Source organism: Erithacus rubecula (genome assembly GCF_903797595.1).
Source record: "Erithacus rubecula genome assembly, chromosome: 3".
NCBI lineage: Eukaryota > Metazoa > Chordata > Aves > Passeriformes > Muscicapidae > Erithacus > Erithacus rubecula.
The window spans coordinates 146,810,537-146,826,773 of record NC_136689.1 but is presented as its reverse complement, the minus strand read 5'-3'; the positions used below and the strand labels follow the sequence as shown (position 1 = coordinate 146,826,773).

Genomic DNA, 16,237 nt, shown 5'->3' with positions numbered 1-16,237 from the left:
TGTAAATCCTGGCAAGGAGGTGAATTACTGTGGAGTTCAAAGCATGACACGCTCCTTTATGTACTCTATCTTAGTTGTCAGGAGGCAGTTAGCTCTAAAAATGTGGTGCTGGGGATGGGACTGAGTTATTTTGTGCTTGCTTTTGTGTTTTGGACTTTGCCAAGCATTCAGGAGGATGGGTGCTGCCCCATCTCACAGGCTCCAACTGCCTGAGCATTGTGGGAGGAAGGATGAAGCTGCTCTGGAGTCTTTTATTTAATTTGGTGCTGCAGGAGTGACTTCACAAAGCAGTCAGTCCATAGCTCAGGAAATGTTTTCTTGATGACCACATCTCTAGCTCTTAACTGCCCTCCCACTCTGGGAGTGAAGGCAGGAAGAGCAAAGTTCTATCTGAAAGTCCTACTTTTTCAAAATTAGTCTGATTTTTATTTTTTTAAGTACTCAGTTGCTGGGTTGTTCTTTGAGGTATCTTTAACTTGGCTTTGCAGGATATTTCATTCTTTGGCAAACTTTCAAGAAGGAAGTGTCTTAGTGATGCTGTGCAACTCCAGAGGGCTGCAGAGAATGCAGGCAGGTGGCAATGCCAGAAGGAAGGGATTAGAGGTCAAAATAAATGCAATTTATGCAAAGGCTTCATGAAGAAATTCAGCCTGATGAGGGCATGGAGCAGCAAAACTCTCTTAAGGAGAGACAGTGCATCACTGCTTTGCTGGTGTGACACGGGGAAGGATCCAGCTCTCTTCCCCAGGGGATGGGCTGGTGCATCTTTTCCATCTCTAATGTCTCTGCTTCCTCATATCTGATGTAAATAATTTATAAGGCTCGAAACGTGATCATGGGGCCGTCTGTGCAGGAGGAAGATTAAAGCCTGGGGCCAGCAGTGTGCAGGAGACCTGGTACCTAATGCAGTGCCTGTTCTCCATGGGCAGTATGCCAGGTGCACAAGTGCTGGATTAGTGCCTGAACCCTACTAGAGTCATTCCACACAGTCCTTTTGTTCTTTCCATCCCTTTTTCTATGTCTCCTTCCCTCCCCCACAGCCCCTGCACTTATTTTCCTTTTTCTGGTCTTTTTTTTCAGTCCTCCTTCTTTTCTTTTTCTCTCCTGTACTTTTCCCTCTGCTGTTTGCCACTATTCTATGAAAAGTCAGCATCTCTTTTTTCCAGGTAGTTGTTTTTGGCTATAATTGAGCTGTGGGTATTCTGACCACATACAAACTAAACAAAGAGGTTGTCACTTCTGTACTAGTCTGGCTTCAACCTGGGGATGAAAAATCACCTGTGGGCAGAGAGTGGAAGTCTGCAAAGAACTGTGCTGATCGTGGGCTGAGAGATAACTTGGAGAGCCCAAGTTCCAGATCCTTGAATTCAGCCTAAGCAACCAGTGAATGTCAGACCTGTGGGGCAGGGTCTGGTGTGAGTAGCTGCAGAGCAAGTGCAGCACAGTTTCACTGGCAGGTCCCAGGACAGTTGCACAGGTGTTTCAAACTTTCTGGAAAGCAACACAATGTAGAGACAAATCTTGCTGGTTGTGTTGTTCCCTCATGTGGCAGATTTGCTCCTCACCTGGAGCTCCAGAGATTGAGGGAGGACAAATCAGAGTCTTTTAGCCATTTGAAGCAGCAGCCAGAGGTGTTGATCAAATAGGTAAATAAATAGAGTCCAAACTCCAGAGGTAGGCTCATTTCCAGAGAGCTTCTTTTATCTTCTCTGGTGTCCCAGTGGAGCACCTCTGCTGTGAGGTAAAATAGAGACAGTTTGGGTTGTTCAGCATAGAGAAGAGAAGGTTCTAGGAAGACCTTAGAGCAACTGCCAGTACCTAAAGGGGGCTACAAAAGGGCTGGAAAATTACTATTTACAAGGGCATGGAGTCATAGGACAAGGGGAAATGCCTTCAGACTGAAAGAGGTGGGTTTAGGTTGGACATAAAAAAACAACTTTTTACTGTGAGGTGGTGAGGCACTGGCAACAGGTTGCCCAGAGAAGTTGTTGGTGCCTCATGGCTGGAAGGGTCCAAGGCTAGACTGGATGAGGCTTTGAGCAACATGGTCTAGTGGAAGGTGTCCCTGCCCATGGCAGGGGTGTTGGAACTAAATGCACTTGGAAGCTCCCTTCCTATCCAAACTACTTTGTGATTCTGGAAATCCTGCAGGTTATGATCTCCTATTTCAGTTGTTACATTTGCATTATTTGAGAGGGAAGAAACATGACATTTTCAGTGCATTCAGCAGCAGAGACATGCTCATGCCAAGACACCACTGGCAACTGCTGCAATTCAGAGGTGGCAGGTCCAGTAGAAAGGTGGAGGAGTGGCTGAGCCCAGAGCCTGAGTATATCATCCTTTCACCTACACAAGTGAACTGGAGCAAAGCACCATAAAATGCCCTGGACAAATGTTAGTGAACCTATAGAAATATTCTCTCAGAATATCGCTCCTCTCTGATTCTCCAGGGAAACAGGTCAGCCTACCAAATGGACAGGAGTCAACTATAATTACATTTATAAGGGGCATTTGCTGACTTAATATCTCCACAGCTTTATCTTGGCATCTCTTGTTCTGTTTATGGAGAGCTCATTTAAATGGGTAGTTGCTTGTCCTTGTGCTTGGGTGGCTGGTCTTGTCAGTCCTCCTGGTGTCACTCATGGAAATAAATTGTAAATATATATAAATTGTAAATATATATATTTTTAAACTCGGGGCTTTCATTACATCATATTCAGCAACATGGTCTCCTTTTTATGCCATCTCAAGTTTATCCTTCAAATAACACACGTAATTTTTTAGCATAATTTCAAAATGCTGCAATAATGTTATTGTAGATGCAAGTATTGTAGCTATTTATAAGAACAGGATGCTCTCAGTTTCCTGGGACTGTACAGTATTTTCATTTTTTGGCTTCTCTTTGAGAATTGTGTAAACCACTCTTTATTTTCAGCAAAGCATCTGTTTTAGCTTCACGATTACTTTGTCTTTTAGACTGAAAGGGGCCTCAGAGTGTTTTAACCTCCTGCTTCCCCTGCACTGTAATCCCCCCAGGGTTTGCCAGGCTCCTTCCCAACATGAATGGGGGCCGGAGGGGGAGCAGGGAAAGGGGGGATTCGCTTCCGATGAAATCACTGGATGTGTCCTGCGGGGGGAGAGCTGGGAAGGACCCCCATCCTCCATCCCCCATCCTCCATCCCCCATCCCTCATCCCCCACCCCTCATCCCCATCCCTCCTCCGTCGCTCAGGACGCTGCCAGCGCCGGATTCGGAAGCCAGTGGTGACTTCACTCCCCCGCCGCTGACCTCCTCATGGGAAGCTTTTCCCAACAGGAAGATGCATGAGGTTGTTAAATACTTCCCAATGTCTGGCTGAAGTTTTCCCCTTCCCTCATTTAATTTCACTTTGCTTGGGATTTAGGGGATTATTTAAGGAAATAAAAAATCACTTTTTTTTGACAGTTTATGAATTTTTTTCAGTATGAAACATCTTACTCTACTTTAAGTCTGGCTTACTTTGATCTGTCACAGGTGCATTGGATATTGGCTTTAGAGAGCATCTCATTCTCCACAAATTGCTTTATCCCAAAGTAAAGGGATATTTTAGAAGAAATTAGGTCATAGGTTAGAAAAAAAAGAAGTGTGCTTGAAAAAGAAGGATACACCAGGCGTGTCTGTTCTTTTTTCCCACGGTCACGACTTGGTGCTGCTCTCTTTTCATGTTTCCATTGGTGGTTTGTGGAGTTCCACCCCTGAGCATCCATCAGCAGCACAGACCCTCAGTGCTGGGCAGTCCTCGTGTGTCTGCACAGGTCCTGGGCTGCAGCAAGCCTGCAGCTGGGTTCCTGTGAGCAGCAGAATGCAGAGGAGTGGCTCATCCCTCCTTCTGCTGTGGAGTTCTGAGGGAGATAAAACACCTTGCCCAAAGCCAAGGAGGGTTATGGCATGGTAAAGCTGCAGCTTGAAGCCCTGCTGAGCTTCCAGCTCCTCAGCCTTAGGCTAGGTCTTCTGCTGGGGCTTCTGGAGCTCAGTGGGGAATTTGGGCTGCATTGGGCCATGCTTGGCTCTTGAAGCAACTTGAGCTTCTGTTCTTGAGGGTGGTAAAGGAATTTATGTCCACTTGAATACACGACAGGTGGCAGAAGCCTTGAGAAATTGGGTACCATGAGAGCAAGGAGGAATGAGACTACTTATTTCATCTCTTCCTTCCCCTCTCCATCCTTCTTCCTGCTTGACACTCTGCCTCTGGAGCTCAACCTCCATTTAAGGGGGTGCCACCACCCCTCCTGGTCAGGAAGCCAGTTGTGCAGCTGAGAGATGTTGATTTTTGGAAGCCCTGTTAGATGCTTTTGTTCGCTCATCTTGGAGATTAAGCGTGGGAACAGTTGCAGCCTGAGATGCCAGTAGCTGACAGTTGCATCTGACATATATTTCAATTTTTGTTATCTTCCTGCAGCTGTTTTCACAACACACATGAAAGGTCCACTAATCTCACTCCTTCCATGGTAGAAAAGGCTAAAGAAATCATTCCTGTTTGTTTGTATTGAAACTGGTATGGTTTGTGGCTTTTATGTTTTCTTGTAGAGTTTTTTTTTTTTGTTTTTTTTTTGTTTGTTGTTGGGTTTTCTGGGTTTTTTTATAATCTTGAACTCTTGAGCAGAAGGTAACAAAACACTCAAGGGCAGAGTCTTATCTCTTCTACATCAGTGTGAAGGTAGAACTGTCACTGACCGTGGGATTGCATTGTCTCATTTCAGAGGCATGCCCTCTGTTTTAAATAAATAGATGAATCCCTCTGCAAATGCACATTAATTTTCCACTCCCTTTTCTTACTCACTAAGGTATGTTGCATTATAGCTATTAGGAGTCATGCAGATCTCTTATAACCCAGCAGTTGCATCATTATTAAAGACCTTTTGCTTTTATTCTTCATAGAAACAACTGTATCAGAGGGATAGGTGTAGAGGGGTGAATTAGGCATCCTGGAGCAGTGCATTGACCCACACAAATACAGCTTTGCAGGGGTTGCACACATCTCAGTACCCTGCATGTAGCCAGCAGCAGTGTGGTGTTTCAAGGAAAGTTGGAAGCAGGGGAGATGGAGCCTGTGTGCTGCCTGCAGGGCTGGCCAGGTTTGGCACTGGAGCTTCTCTGGGGCCAGAGGGGCTTGGGACACAAGCTGTGCCTCCTCCTGTCCTTTCCTTCTGATGCCTGGTGTGGTCACCTGCTGTTCAGGGGACGTTCTCCAGCACAGCAGTGGTATGTGTCCAGCCTGGAAGGGTAGTCAAGGTCTTGTTTGCTTTTGTTATCAGATTGGGAGGCTGCAGACTGGGGGAAGGAAGAGTTTGATTTCTCGTGTGTGTGCTCTCAGGTGCTGGGCTAGACTATGCTTATGCTTATCTGGTGGGGAGGCAGCGGGGTTTATGATGTCATTACAAGTCTTTGTGTCTCTGGTCATTAGAGAGATGCAAATCAGAAGATTTTTAAATTGGCAAAAGTTTGCATGGAATAAGTGAGTCAGACGCTTCCCCCTTTGTAGTGGTCTTCCTGTCTGCAGATCGGTGGTGGGCACTGAGGGCTTCACTTGCCACTCTGCTCCAGCAGCTCCAGGTCAACTGGAAACCATTTCCAAAGGCTGCATTCCTTTGATCAGTGACTAGTGAACTCAGGTATTTAAGGCAAATTTTACAGCTTTCTGGGAGCTGTCACCTGAGTTGCCACATAAATGGTGTGAAATTATTGTCATGGAGCCAGTTCGGCTGACACAGTAATGTTTTCCACTTGTGTGGAGATACAAGAGAGGACCTGTCAGTGCTCCTGCATGCTGAGGAATTCAGCCTCTCAGCCTTTCTGAGAAGAGGTTTTCCTGCCTGCTTTGTAAACTGTGAAAACAAAATACACAGATGAAGAGAATTACTCGAGATCCTGTAGGATGCTGCTGTGCTCGAGATCAGAATCGTCATCTTCTGTGTCCCAGTTTTCACTCCATCTATTAATACACCAGGCTATTTTTAGCCCTCTAAGTAGCCACGTTGTTTGTAATTAGCTTCCCTAATAACTGCTCTTCCATGCGCTGCAGGAGCCACCAGCGGAGCAGCACACTTTTCAGAGCCAAGCTAAATACAAGGGTGGCTAATAAAAGGCATCCGCATTTCCAGTTGGTTGCTGCTGAGCAGACACGTGTCCTTGCAGCTCTTGTGATCAGTCAGCTGCCTAAACACAGCTCCTGTGCTGGGGTTAAGGACGAGGTGCTGCTGCTCAGGGTTTCCGGGGCGTTCCCTTGCTGACCTTTCAAGAAAGTGAAGGAGCTCGGGCTCTCCCTTCTCCGGCGCCTGCTGAGTCAGGGCTGCTGCTTTCGAAGAGAGGCAGCATCTCGCAGTACCCAGAGCTGGAAATTTAATTAATGGCTGCAAGCATCTTGGGTGACGGCTGTATTTACACCCCAAGAGAATTACTAGTTACTGGAGGGGTTGGGAGGTGCACTTGGAGCAGCTGCATGGAGCTGAGTGACCAAACCAGATGCAAATCCAGCAGATGACTGCAAAGGAAATGATGCTGAGCTGCAGTTCTCTTGAATTCCACCACTGACTGCAATTTTGCTCCATTAAATACACAATTGCTTCACCAGTACCAGCAGAAAGGTGCTATCTAAGCAAACAGACACATTAGTAGTTGGGAGGAACAGAGTGTTTCTTTTAAGAATCCAATCTCCAAATTTCCAAGCCCAAAAATAAGGAGCCCAGGAATGTTCTCTAGTATGCAGAGAACGAGGAGCTGGATGAGTGCAGTGCTGCATCAGCTCACTGCATGCTTGCTATGTGGCTTTGGCACCAGCTTGGTGACAGCAGCAGTCGTAGGGGCAGCCAGATGAGAAAAGGCCCACGTCAGAGGGTTATTAACTCGAGAGCTGTGACCTCTTGTGAGAGCACTGCTCAGCTGCCTCCTGATCTGCCAGAGCTGTGTGAACGTCACCCTCTTTTGCATGCGAGGTTTTTCTGCTCCCTCTTTGATATAAATATATCGAGATAGTTATCTTTAACTGTGCACACACGCCTGCAAGCCAGGCTGAGCGCTGGCACAAGCCATGTGTGCTTAAACCAGCGCTCTTTATTCAGGCAAAGCCCCTGTTGATTTTTCCTTGCTTCTGTAAATTCCAGAGCCTTGGTCCAGAGCTGGAAGCGCACATTTGTTTGCCTTTGTATTGTAATACAGATGAGCAGTCCTTGTAATACAGCTACGTTTATTTACCAGTAGAAATGTGCAGAGCTGTGATAGGTTGCTACGTAGGTTATTATTGATTTTGTTCTTTTTATTCCTGCGAAACTGGCAAGGCTAAATGCCGCATGAGATCAAATAGACCTTTTTTTTTTTTTCTTTTTTTATTTTCACCAGAAAATGAAAATGGTCTTTTCATTTGCAGGAATGTCCTAATTTGGGTTTAATATTGTATCGCACATGCTCTAAAGCACCGACAAGGCTAGATTACATCTGTGGCCAGTTCAGTTCCTACTCAGCACTTAATTTGCATCTTGGCAAGAAAATATTAGTTTTTCCCCCTCTTCCCTGTGTACTAATTTCATATAAAATGCACATTTTAAAGGCAGTTTTGATCATATAGCATAACTGAAACAAAAAATGCCAAACCAAGCCTCAAACCCAGTATTAAAAAACTCTAGTAGGAACATCTCAGAGGAGAATCTAGAAAAACAAGAGGGTTTCTCAGAGGAAGGTTGCCTTCCCAAGAGTGCTTGCTGGGACCAGTTTTTTGTGTTTTCAGATAAATTCAAACAGGAATAGGTGGACAGGAGGAGCTGGGATGGGAAAGTCTGGAGCAGCAGGTTGCTTGTTCAGCCCAGGTGTATCAGGGAGGAGATGGATGACCTGCTGAGATAATGCTTCAGGAGCAAATGGATCTTGCCTGTTATGGTGGCAATTAGGCTAAACATAAAAAGAAAGTTTCTGATTTTTGGGGAAGCTTTTTAATAAGAGTGTTGGATTAAGGTGTTTGGTTTGTTTCTGGTCAGGATTTTGTGTTTGCCTGAGGTGGTTGCTTATGGAGTTCATGCTTCAGGGAGGCCCTTCTCAATCCTATACAAAAAAAAAAAAAGGGAAGAAAAATGTGTATATGAAAATAAGTTTGAGGCTTCAGGAGAGATTAAGTTGGCCTGGTTTTATTTCTAAATGGCTGTCCCCATGCAGGGCTTGTGTCCAATGAAGGAATCAGTTTTATTCCAGGGCTGATAAAATTCAGGGCTGAGAGTGGCTGTGTGAGGGTGTGGTTGTGTGGCCCTTTTCACCTGGTGTGAGTGTGCCCGTGCACAGGGCTTGGTACTGCTGTCTTTACTCAAAGTGATTTCTGTCCCATCCCTGCTGGTGGTGCCTGGGTGCACGGGATCTTGCATCACTGCAACACTGATTTGAACAAAATTTATCCCAGAGGAAACAGTCTAGCTTGTTCTTGACTGTGTCAGTTCCTGCACTTGTCTGACAAGAGCCTTTGCCCCAGGAAAGGAGAGGCCACCTGAGCAGTGCTGGGGGACAAGTGAAATTGGCCCAGCAGTGGGTCCCCAGTGTGAGAGGAACATGGACCTGCTTCAGCAGCTGCAGAGGAGGCATGGGGATGATCAGGGGCTGGAGGAAAGGCTCCACCTGTGAGGAAAGGCTGAGAGAGCTGGATTGTTCAGCCTGGAGGGGAGAAGGCTCTGGGGAGACCTTAGAACACGTGTTCTAAAGGGGCTGCAAGAGGACTGAAGAGGGACTTTTGACAAGGACATGGAGTGATAGGACAACGGGGAGGGGCTTCATACTGAAAGAGGCTAGGTTTAGTTTGGACATGAGGAAGAAATTATTTTATGCTGAGGGTGGAGAGATGCTGTAACAGTTTGCCCACAGAAGTTGTAGATGCCCCATGCCTGGAGGTGTTCAGGACCAGGATAAGGTTTTAAGCAGCCTGGTCTGCTGTGCCTGGAAACTGTCCCTGCCCATGGCAGTTGATTTGGACAAGATGGTCTTTAAGGACAACTTCCAACCAAACCATTCTGTGATTCTGTGAAATGCTAGCTGTGGCAAGAGCTCGTGTTTTCCAGTCCCTTCCAGGTAGGAGGAGACAAAGGTGGCTATCTCAGGCTTCACTCTGGGGTGTGGAGGTCTTGGGGTTCTTGGGGTTTGGTGGTTCTGTGCTGGTCCCCACAGCCATGCCCTTGTGCCTCTCCTCGCTTGCAGGCCAGCTGACAGAAACATTGTGCCCAGCCTGGGATCCCCTTGCCCACAAAGCCTCACACTGGGCTGCAAGAACAGCAAATGGGCTCCTCTGTTCTGGCAGGAGCCTGTATGGCAGCCTGTATGAAACACTTCTGAGAGTCAGCACAGGGTGATTCATACATGGGGTTTTCTCTCACTTTCTGGCATGTGAAGTTGGGGAGGTGTTTGGAGTTTTCTCCCCTCACAGCCCCCGCTCCCCATCCCCACTCTGAAATCTTGTGAGGCACCCATACCCCCTTGGGAGACCCTTGGGGTATTTCCTCCAACTCCCCAGCAGCAATTTCTCTGTGAGAAAGTTCTCTAAGGCTTGGCCTCAGCTGCTGTGGCTCACCAGTTTCTGCAAGGCACAGGCAGGCAGAGAACACAAAGGTCACATCTGAGCCTATGCAGTCATTCAGGGTCGCTTTCATCAAACAGACTTGAAAGGTGGTGTCTTTATCTTCTGTCATTATTTTCACCACTGAATTATTTGCAATTTAGTTGTTGTGCTTTAGTCAAAGCAGAGGGAGGTGGGGAAGCATCTCCCATGATCAGGATTGTTTTGCACCCAGTGCAGGGCTGGTTTGGGGTTTCCCTGCTCATGGGGATGCTAAAGATACTGACCCCAAGCAACTCTTCCTGAGCACTGTGTCCTCAGTTGGACAATCACTCACTGCCAAGCAGGGGAGTGATGAGCACAAGCTCTCAGGCTGGCAGGTCTGTACATTGGAGTCCCACTCCCAAAAGCTGTGTCATGTTCAGCCCCTGCCATAGGTCTTGGCTGGAGCATCCACCAGCAGGAAGAGTCACATTAGGATTGATTTAGTGGTACTTCACTCATACTGTGTATGGTCCCCAATATTTTTCTTGGGGCTCCTGGTATGCATGTTTGATTCAATGACCCACAAACCACCTTTCCCTCTGCCACTTTGGGTGCTGGCTTGCTGACCAGATACCATCCCCTACATTTTATTTCTTTGATAACATGGTTCTGATAGGTTTTTTTCTTCCTTCTTGTTTTTTTTCACAGATTTATCTGGAAAGTATGACCAACAGGAGCAGCTTACTCACCATTAGATAAGTATTGCAGATGACTCATGCTAGAGTATTGATAGCTGTGCTGCTGAGATGGATATCCTGTTTTATAGCAGCTGCAGTGTGATGCCAAGAGCCAGGAACCTTAATTTAGCTATCCATGCTTTTCTGTGAATGTGCTTTGGGTCTCTGGCACCTTTTCTCATTGGTTTGTCCATTCAAAGCATTCACAGGGGAGGTTTTGCTTCCCTGAGTGAGGTACAGTGTATGGGGCATCTCATGTCACCTTGAAATGAAAACCAGTGTTGAAAGGCTGCAGCTTTATAGCTGTTCTTCAGGACATGCAATATTTGTCTTTTTAACAGATGCTATTAGTGACTTTCCTCCATTCTTTGGGTTTTTTTGTTTTGTTTGTGTTTTTTTCAGAGCCATTATACCCCTTCTTCAGCAGAACAAACCAGAAGGTGCAGAAACAGGTAAGGCAAATGCTGTTGCAGTGTGTTACTTTTGAATCATTAAGGGCAAAATACTGGCTGCAGAAAAGTGAAAAAAAACCCCATGTTGACTCAATGGCAAGTGAGAGTTGTACCCAATGTACTCAGCTCCATGAGAGGCCCTGGAATTACCACAGTCAGGGACAAATTTCAGGCTACCTGAGAGCATGGGTCTGAACCTCCCTCTGGCCTCAAGGCTGTGTGAGATCTAAGAGGTGATGAGCAAGAGAAAGGAGTCTGCCCTTGGGAGAGATGCAGAAGGAGCAGAGCTGTGAAGGTGGGGTATGTACAGGATGGCAGGAGCTGCTGGGGAGCTGTTAACCCACATGGGCTGGCAGGGGACTGAGGTGTCTTTAGCCATACAGCAGTGAGGGAAAATTGGAGTTTGAAGGAGAAACTTTTCAAGGGAGCATTGCAGCAAGGGCCATGCTGCCAGTGATGGCTCTGCCTGATGCACCTACCTGTGTGTGGGTGGTGTCACTGGGGATGGCTGGGACTCCACCTGTACCAGCCACTCTCCTGGGCATCACCTGTGGCTCTCAGCACCCTTAAACTGCTGAGGGTGTTTGGTTTCCATGAAGGGGCTGGGCCATGCCTGATAAGCTGTGGCTTGAGCAGTGTGTCCTTTTCACCAGCAGCAGCTTGGGGCAGGGCCTTCCAGTGGGGCAGTGGAGGTGTCTCAGGGGCTGCCCCAATTTCTCAGCAAACATGGACCAGAGCCCAGGAAGAAAAATCTGGCCTGAGCATCTGTGCTGTGTCCCAGCAGCATGAATTGGGTCTCAGCATTTACTGTCATGATGGTGGGACACTAGAGCAGGTTTCCCAGAGTAACTATGGATGCCCCATCCCTGGAAGTGTTCAAGGTTAGACTGGACAGAGCTCTAAGCAGCCTGATCTAGTGAGAGATGTCACTGCCCATACAGGGGGGTTGGACTAGATGGTCCTTGAAGGTCCCTTACAATCTAAACCATTCTGTGATTCTGTGATTTTGATACTTTGCTGCACTCATTGGAGCTCCTGTTCTTCAGGTAGTTACAGCACTTTGGACTAAAGAACTGGGTCCTGCTCATGTGTAAAATAAAAAACATATTGCATCTGGCTCCAGCAGAAACCCCCAAATGATGGCTTGTAACATAATTTTAGTTAGGTCCCTGCCTCCTAGAGTAGAAAATGCCTTTAAGGCCTCCTCCATTTAGGCTCTGCACCAGAGGTATTCACATGCTATGAAACTACCTCAGGACTAAATTTGTTTTGAGTGATAATCTGATATTGCTCTTGGTAGAAAGGATGGGAGTTTAGCTTTTGGGAATTGTGTAGCATCAGTCAGAGAGAGCAATGGTCAGGGCATCAAGAATTTCACCAGTGTGTTCTTCCACTTTGGGCACATTCTCCTGCATTGACATGCCTAAAAAGCCCCAGAACTCTGACAAGTGCTCTTAGCCATCACTTGGTGGAAATATTTTTGGAGTAGAGAAATGAGAACACTTGCCCCTGCCCCATTCACCTTGCATCACTGGGGTCAGGATGGCAGCTCAGAGGCAGGATCTGTGCTTCCCCGTGGGTGGTCTCAGCTATGCATATTCAAATCGAGCACCCAGGCATGTCACCTCAGTGAAGCACGGGCTGAGAGAGGCACAGGGGCTTTCCAGCCCTGCAGGACATTATTAGTAAGAGGGTTTGTGCATGGTGTGCCTTTTGGTTCAAGCTGTGAACTGCTACTGGGCTCTAAAAACTGCTGTTGAGCCTTGGTAATTGCATTGCAAAAAGTTTCCGAGAAGCATAGTAACTTCCCCAAATATATATATATACATACATATATATATATATATATATATATGTATGTATTTATGTATTTATTATGTCTAAAGATGCTTGGGCATTTGTTCATGCTGAAAGTTTGCTGACCCCAATAGAGGGGATCTGTATTCTTGTCATCATTTGGGAAGCTCAGGCAAGTAGTGGATTAGAATAAGGAAGTAGTTGTTGAGGTTTTTCTTCTCTCTCTGTCAGTTTGGGATAGTGGAGTTGGGGGGCATGTTTGAGTGTTTGGTGAGTATGTAGAACAATTTATAGCAGCCTGATGGCCTGTATGGTAACTTCAAAATTGTGCCAGCTGAGCAACTAGATCAGGGATTACAGATCCCAGGGCACCTGAAGTCCAAATAGGTTTTTAAATCACACAGGTCATTTTAAAAGAGATAATTAAGTTTCTGAGTTCCTCAGTAGTGCCTACAAATGTTCCTGCAATGGCTCATGAAGTACTTGCAGTGTATAACTTCTGTCAGAGGAAAATGTGCTATTAGGTGGAAATTAGCTGCCCATGTGGCATTTTCTGTCTTGGAGTCTCAGGGAGTCTTACTGAGATGTGTTAATACAGCTGTGCTGAAGGTACTGCTCATCTGCACGCTCTGATAACCATCCTCATGTGAAATGAATCCCTGTGGAGCTGTTTGAGATGTTGCTGCTCCTAGTTCCCAGCCTACCTGGTTGCCAAAAGCTGCTACCCACAGAGGCAGGGCTAGGGATGAGCTAATGTGCATCTGCACCTTGTCCCTTTGTCTGTATGAGCACAAACCCATCTTTGCTTACTGGGAGAACTGGAGCAACCGGGTGGGAAGCTGAAATGTGGGATATCTATTCTGCCTCCCCTTGCTGGGGCAGTGGAGGATTAAAGGGTAGAGGTGCACTGAGGTGGAGTCAGTGACATGTCAGGTCAGTTAGGTTTTGAGAGCAGTTTTGCCTTCTGGAAGTGTCTGCTTTTTTACATTTGACTGGTTGGCAAGGTGGGAGTCATCTCATGGCACCCCCCATGTAGGTCAGCAGTGCAGCCAGGGGACATCTAGTCAACATTGTCCATAGGGTTTAAGGTGTGATGGACCCCTGATGAACAAATTGCACCTTCATCTCCCTTGGCTGTGTGGATTCTTCATCACCTGCAAAAACACCCCGTGCTGACTTGTTTGGATGCAGATGGCAAGGCTGCAAACACCTTTCTTTGATGGGAAGTGGCATGCCCCAGCCAGCTCGATAGGATGCTTCAGGTGGCTCTGGGGTGGGTGAGATGAATCCTACACTTGCTGTAGCACTGCTCGTGCCCCAGGCTGTGGTGGGCTGTCAGGGGACAGAGGAGGGTGTTAAAGCAAGTTCAGTGGACCCTTCTTGCAGTGAGTCTGACCTTCCATCCATTTCTAAAAAGATGGTGGGCAGATCAAGGCCAGCTTGGAGAAGGGAAAACTCCTGTAGGTCGCTTGCAATTTGGCAGTGGCTGAGTGACCCACTGTGCACCCACTGCATATGTGACCTGTGGATGTGAAGGGAAGGCAAAGTAGGACTTGAGGGCATGGCACAAGAACAGTGTGGGATCTTTCCAGGAATAGTGTTGTTTGAGGCAATATGGGGACAGTAAATACTGTCCTTTCCCTCAAAGGTTTACTTAGTTTTGTGGCAATGGTTGTTTTCTGTCTTGGCTCAAGGATTTCATAATTTTAACACTTGCCTTGTGGGGGTCCACAGGCCATGAGAGCATGGGGAGCACAGGCTGATGGGTGCTTGGTGAGCATTCTTACAGTGGTGCACAGAGATGGTTGTGCCATTGAGCTCTGGCTGTGTTTCTCTCCAGGTTCCATCACCTTCTCCCTTTTAGATGATCCCTGGTGCAGGTGTATGGGGCTGGCTCTGCCATCTGTACTGATTGTGGTGGCAGCAGATTTCCCCCCTGCAGCAGGGGTTCTCCCTGGCTGCTGCAGAGCTTGAGCAGGAGCTGCTATAGCTACCCTGCTATTGCAGCAGATCTGTAGATGTACTATGAACAAGGAGGAGGGGAAGCACCTGAAGACACATCTGCATTGGACCATGTCACACAGCTGTCCTAAGTGGGCAGCAAGCCCAGTCAGTAGGTCTGCACAGTGCCAGTGTCCTGCCCATATGGCCTCACCAGCCTGGCTGCCTGTCCCAGGCCTGTGCAAGGGACTGGTGCTTGTTTGGTTGTGTCCTAAAGCCTTGATTGCTGCCAGATCACTACAGCACCTGGAGCCTCCCCCAGCTCCATTTTCCTCTTTGCATTTGGGGTTGTAGCCTGAAAACGCTCAGGCTAAACCTTGTGCCCCAACGGCTGCTCATCTGAAAGTGCAGAGCCAGCTCACAGCAGCTGCTAAAATAGCAGAACTGAAGTGGGGAGTGAAAAGTGAGATGGTGATTAAGACCCAATTTCCTGTGGTGGCCCCGCAGTGTGGCTGGCGGCAGTGCAGACATTGGCAGCAGTGGTGTGAAATGTCTCAGCCTTCTGCCTTGGGCTGCTGAGCACTCACTGCCCTGATGTTGGTTTGGCTGAGCTCAGGGGACAGTGAGGATCCTTTTTAGAAGAGGGGAATGGTAGGGGGGTCCATGCAGGCTGGTCTTGGCTGAGTTGTGTTGGAAGCAGCTGTGGTGAGACCCAGGCCAGCCCTGAAGCAGGCTCACGTTAGTTGCTTTGTGTTACCTGGAAGACATGAAAGAGGGCACAAGATTTGGGAACACTGGTCCTCTGGATTTTTTTTCTCCTATCTCTGCCAGTAATTTTCCTTGGACCCACCATTTAGGACTGGGAAAGAAGAAGATGCAAAAAAGAGAAATTGCTGCTAAAGGGATGTTGAAGCTCCCTAGCAGATTATGTTTGTTCGAAGGGCACTTGGGTTGTCCATCTGTCCTATTGTTCAGTTCCTTGTATACCTAAATGTTGTAAAAGAGCAAACATGTTAGAATTAGTTTATGCTTTTGGACTTCTTGCAATAGAAGTTCATTCAAGAGAAAATGTGAAAAATAGAATGCAAAGATGATGCTGAGCTGATGGCTCTTCCTATAAGGACTGTTCCACTTGCACTTAGTAACATGCTCTATGTGTATGAGTGTCAAAGACAGCTTCTGGTTTCTTTCTCACCCTGGAAGTGCAAATCATTGCTCTCCTGTCTGTGCTCCAACAGCTCCTAGGTCTGTGTAGTAAACCTGGTGTGTTTCAGCAGTCCAAATCTCATCATTGTAAACTGCATCATTACTGATCGCAGCAGTGATGTGTGACTCAAAGATGGGACTTTCTTACATTTCTTCATCCTTTGAAGAAAGCCAGTTGCAAAACCCAGTGCAAAGAGCCCAGAACCTCACAGACTATGGTGTTTGCTCTGCACTGAGTGGTTACCCCATTTCTCTCTGTGCTTGAAACTCAGAGCAGCTCCCATCACCCACCCCTCTTAAGCCCACCAGAACCTCTCACTAACTTTTGCTCTGCAAAGGAGAGTTACTGCTTAATTGGGCAGCATGAGCGACCACTGCTTGAAACTGTTGGCTTTTGCTCTTCCTGGCTCCTCTTGGGGCCATCTCCCCAAGAGATGCCATCTGCATCTCCTCCAGGGCTGCCCCTTTCTCTGCATTCATGCAGCACCCAGTGCCACTGGCATGGCTGGGAAGGCTTCTGTTGCACGAGGTCACACAACTGCCCTGCTCAAATCTGATCA

The 16,237-nt window shown here is 47.2% G+C and overlaps 1 long non-coding RNA gene across 1 annotated transcript in view; it reads left to right on the top strand.

Moving 5' to 3' along the window:
* LOC306799429 overlaps window positions 1-16,237 on the top strand; it is a 95,007-nt gene that overhangs the window by 65,927 nt on the left and 12,843 nt on the right. The window contains exon 6 of the long non-coding RNA XR_013773597.1: window positions 10,253-10,733. This is a non-coding gene — a long non-coding RNA (uncharacterized lncRNA). The remainder of the gene's footprint in view (window positions 1-10,252; window positions 10,734-16,237) is intronic.